A 5615-nucleotide genomic window follows, 5' to 3' on the forward strand; every position below is an offset into this window, starting at 1 on the left:
CCTCCTCCTTCTTCTTCTTCTTTTGTCATATCAGAAATTTATTTTGTGGTTGTATTACAATCCTTCATTTAAATGCATATATGAAACTGTGGATGTGTTTTGATATTTAAACTTTGGAGTTTCATCCTATGCTGTCTTTGTGGTCCAACTATAGGAATAACTTTTTTAATGATTCTCTCATAAGAAAAGATTTCTTATGTGGAAAAAGTCAATCTCCTTCTCCAGCACTGCTCTGATTTCTTAAATTTTAATTTGGAATGTATTTTAAGGCATGTGTGTGTGTGTGTGTATATAATTTTTCAATGTTTTCATAATAATACTATTCCTTATCCACTCAATCTCACTGAGGCTGATATGGGCACTAAATTACTACCTATCTTTCACCTCCAGGGAAAGGGCTACTAGGAAGCTCTTTGTGACCATGAGTGGCTATATAGTTCTATAAGAAATATATTTTAGTATTGTTGTAAATACTATTATTTATGAATGTTGAAAATTACTCCCTGAGAGATTGTGCCCATTTAAATCTCTACCAAGAATATTGAGAATTAGCAGTTTTCTACATCTTTGTCATTAACTATTCATTTAAAGACATTCATTATAAAATCACTGTTTTAATTTGAGAGCTGAAAATATATCAATTTGAAATTTTAATTTGAATGTACTTGTGAATAAAAATCAAGCTCCCTTGTGATTCTTTCTATTAAGGAACAGGGTGTCTATTAAAATTTGTAATTTGCCAATTCTGTGTTTGTTCCTTTTCTTTTTTTAAGTTGACCTGTGAAATCCATTTAAATTTGGAGCAAGTATGCTTTCTTCTGGCAAGAGATATTTAAATATATTTTATGCACTTCAGAGTTAACTTTTGCTTTTGACTGTGCTATCATTTGGCGAACACACATGACAAGGTTCATGGACACATTTGTACCATATATGGTATAGTCAAAATAAATGAATTGCCATTTTATTTCTCTTTTCTTCCTTGAAATCAGCAAATGGAACACCTGATAATATTAATTGTAGTTCTATTGAAAGTTGCAGCTCTGAATTGGAGGATTCATTGTTAACATTTGCAAAAATCCTTATTGTTTAGTCATAAAGTTGAAATTTGGAAAAATATTCTGATTCATATATGTTCTTATCTTGTTCCTTTATTTTAATGTGTCTCCTGGGGTTTTAAGAAAACATTTTCAAGGATTCATAAAAATAAAGAATAAGAATTTGAGTTTGGAAAACATAATATTATAAAAAGTACATAATTTAATGATAGATGCTGGATTTGGACATAAGAAAGTCTAGAATGTTTTAAGCAGTATAATAAAATGTGATTGATTTAGTTAAACAAAAGTTTAAACTAAGTCTTTTGATAGAGCAGAGCCACTGTCTTATTTATTCATAAAATTTTATTTATTGTTTCTATTGTTTTCCTTTGTTTTTCCTTCAGGAAGGCAATCTCAAATGTTTAGAAAGTCATTTTTGAATGTTTAGAATATTCATTAAATAAATATATTAAACTGCATTAGTAGGTTCAAGAAAGGTGAAAGCATACTGTGGTAGATTCATTATCTCTGTTTCTACCTCTCTCTCTCTCTCATTGTGTGTGTGTGTGTGTGTGTGTGTGAATGCTTAAATTTTAAAAGATGCAATTTCAAATGTTTAAACCATCATTACTGGAATGTTCAACATATTCAACATGTTTATTCTATAAGTATTATTTAAATGGGACTACCAGGTTCAAATAATGTGAACGTCTACTGAGGTAAATCAAGCTTAAGCATTCTTTAGATTTGCAATGCATCACCCTAGTATTGATAGCTCCTTGCTGAAGACTAATGAAACACATTCAGTTTGGAAAGTTACTACCCATGTCAAATCCCATAATGTTTAATTTTGCTTGATGAAACATTTGCTTTTTCATTATATTTTCTATGTCTTATTTAATCATTGTCATATCCAATCTGGTAAATGCATGAAATAGTTTCTAGGGATTCTATATTATCCAGAAAAACAAAATACCTGAAATGAAAAATGATTGGCGCCTATTGGAGGTTCTAATGGAAAACACCCATTGTAAAGTTGTAGTTTCATGACTGAGAATATATATTTAACTTCAAAATTTACTACTTTTTTTACGTTTTTTTTTTCCTTTGCAGATTATTTCCAATTTGTGATGTCCTCACATCAACTGAAACCATGTGGCAAAATAGTAACATAACTGAGTTCATATTGCTAGGATTGACACAGGATCCTCTCAGGCAGAAAATGGTGTTTTTAATCATCTTAATTTTCTATATTGGAACTGTAGTGGGGAATACACTTGTTATTGTGACCATTAAATCCAGCAGGACACTTGAAAGCCCCATGTATTATTTCTTATTTTTATCTGTCCTTTGCTGATTCCTGCTATTCAACATCCACAGCCCCTAAACTCATTGTGGATGCTCTCTCTACCAAAAAAGTCATATCCTACAATGAGTGCATGACACAAATCTTTGCACTACACTTATTTGGCTGCATGGAGATCCTTGTCCTCATCCTCATGGCCGCTGATCGCTATGTGGCCATCTGTAAGCCTTTGCATTACCCAAGGATCATGAGGAGGCAGGCCTGTCACATCTTGATTGTCTTTGCCTGGATAGGGTCCTTTATGCATTCCATTTCTCAGACTATCCTGGCCTTGAGATTGCCCTTCTGTGGACCCAACTTGATTGACCATTACTGCTGTGATCTGCAGCCCTTGTTTAAACTTGCCTGCACAGACACTTATTTGTCGAATCTGCTGTTGGTGACTAACAATGGGGCAATTTGCTTAGTCAGTTTAACGATTTTAATGATTTCATACATTGTCATCCTTCGTTCGTTGAGAAACCACAGTGCAGAAGGGAGGAAAAAAGCACTGTCAACTTGCACATCTCACATAATTGTTGTTGTCTTGTTCTTTGTCCCCTGTATATTCATATATATACACGCCCCCCAACCACGTTCCCCATGGACAAGATGGTGACAGTGTTTTATACCATTGGCACACCCTTCCTCAACCCACTCATCTACACACTGAGGAATGCAGAGGTGAAAAACGCCATGAGAAATCTGTGGAAGGTTAAAACTACATCAGAAAGGAGGGAATGAGTTGAAGTCCAATCTCATATTTATACATGTTTATGATATGAGTGATTCTGTACAAATATTAAATATGACTACTTCTGATGATTGTGAGAGTCATGTATTTTCATATAAGTTTGTGTTCTTAATATTTTTTAGATGAAAAGCAATATGGATTCCATGGTATCTTTTTTTTTCCTACAGAGATGTTATGGAAATTAAGTCAGGTAGTTATAGAAAATATTCTCTCCCTGCAGATTCTCTTCCTTTCCAGCCACTGTGGTTCTAGGGCCTGGCTACTTCTATACATTCTAAATTCATTTGCCTGCTTTCCTTAGAGTTTTCTGTGTTTTGACCTCTGACTGTTAATGTCCCTGACATCTTTAGAACGACTCTTTCTCTGAGAGTTCCATTCTGGTACTTGTGAGCATGACCTACAAGTCACATCAATCTTCACTCTTATCTGATGAGAAAACATTTAGATCATAAGAGCAGTTAAAAATTGTGATTAGACATAAATAAAGTGCAGTTCAGCGGTATCTTTTCTTTCTTCTATAAGGCATTCCCAGTAGGTAGCAAATGTTTTCTTGAACACTCACAGACAAAGGATTTAGCTCATGGTATCAAAAGTGCCCATATCATCTATGATTGGATTGTCTTTGGAAAGTTTCATATTTTCAAGTAAGAGACTCTTTTCATATTCTAAAATACATATAGTTATTCTAAATTATATATTTATTTTACCTTTGTTAAACTAACCAAGACATTATTTGTGAGATTTTTTTAAAGCTACTACATAGATATTAAGTTTTGTTTTACAAAATTAGTGTTCACCATTTGTAGCAAAAACCCCCTAAATCTAAGATAAATAGAAGTAAAACCATGGGTATTGTGATGCTAAATAAAAAAAAAAAAAAAACAGAAGTACAGAGATTCAACATGTTTTCTCAGACTGAAGAACAGAAAGGTAGAAACTGACATGAACCCCAAAGTGATATGACCTATTTTCTTTGAAGTGAATGATGTTGATGAAATTACCATGGGCATTCAGAAATACAGTACTTGTGTCTAGAATATGGGCTCTGGGAGAACCCACTACTGCTATGCAAAGCCCCTTTATCTCTCCAATTATATCGATATGTCCCTCTTTCTTTATTTGTTCTTTATTATGTCTTTGTGTTGTGTTGCACAGCTTCACAAAATAAAATTTCCATTGAAATTTTCATCCTCAGAGTGAGGTAGAGGATGGGTGAAGAGTTGTACCTTAGAGACATAGGCCTTGTATTATACCATAAAATTTAAATATTCATTGATTTCAGTGCAGGGAATTGTCACATTTTTAGTAACTGTTACTAAATTCTATGCCTTATGATTTATTTGTTTATTTTCATATTAGCTATTTAATATCCATAGTGTTTCAACAATTGTTATATGTTACATAATTTTCAATTACACATTTCTCATCTTCTGATCCTATCATACTTTTCTACTTCCATGAACTTTCTTTGCTTTGTCTGCCACTATAGCCAAAATGAATTCATTATTATTTCCTGTTTTTTTTTTCAACTCAGTTATCACACTCCTCAGTTTATGACCAAAAGACTTTAAATCAGCATACAACAGTGATGCATCCAAGTCAATGTTTATAGCAGCTCAATTCACAATAGCCAAGATATGCCCTACAACAGATGAACAAATAAATAAAATGTGGTTTGTATACACAACAGAATATTACTCAGCCTTAAAGAAGAATGAAATTATGGCATTTGCTGGTAAATGGATTGATCTGGAGTTAATCATGCTAAATGAATAAGCCGGGCCCAAAAATCCAAAGGCAGAATATTGTCTCTAATATGTGGATTTTAACCTACAAAAAAAGGAGGGAAAGAATAAGAGTTTTCTGGATTAGACAAAGAGGAACACAATGAAGAGAGGGGGAAGAGGAAAGAGTGAAATTAATCTGACATAATTTTCCTATCCTTGTATAAGAATATGCCACCAATATAACTGCATGTCACGTACAACCACAATATTGGGGAACAAATTATATTTTTTTGTGTGTATGTATATGTTAGAGTCTGTAAATAAGTCAAAATAACACCTGGCATTTTGCCAGGGGAATGTTAGAGTTCGTAAACAAGTCTGGATGGTGCCTGGCAAAATGCCAGAGGGAGTGGTTTGAGAAGTAACAAAAGCGAGCCATTAAGTGTGGAGATTCCTTATTGGTTGACTGATGTATCTAGTTTATGCTAATTAGATAAGCTGTGTGGAATGTATAAATACTGTTCCTGTCCTGCAATAAACGGCTCCCACTCCTGCTGTATCAACGTACACAAGTTATTCGTCACCCTCCGCTTATTTTGCCCAGCCAGCCGGGCTGCGGCATGTATATCATGTCAAAACATATTCTACTGTCATATACATCTAGAAAGAACAAAAAATAAATAAAAAAATACTGTGTCTTATAGTTTAATTGAAAATTCATACCATTATTAACCATGTCTTACTGCCAT

The 5615-nt window shown here is 33.5% G+C and overlaps 1 pseudogene; it reads left to right on the forward strand.

Moving 5' to 3' along the window:
- Nucleotides 1-2193: 2193 nt before the first annotated feature.
- Nucleotides 2194-3129, forward strand: LOC107135136 (annotated as a pseudogene).
- Nucleotides 3130-5615: the final 2486 nt, after the last annotated feature.

Source organism: Marmota marmota, unplaced genomic scaffold, assembly GCF_001458135.2.
Source record: "Marmota marmota marmota unplaced genomic scaffold, marMar, whole genome shotgun sequence".
Taxonomy (NCBI): domain Eukaryota; kingdom Metazoa; phylum Chordata; class Mammalia; order Rodentia; family Sciuridae; genus Marmota; species Marmota marmota.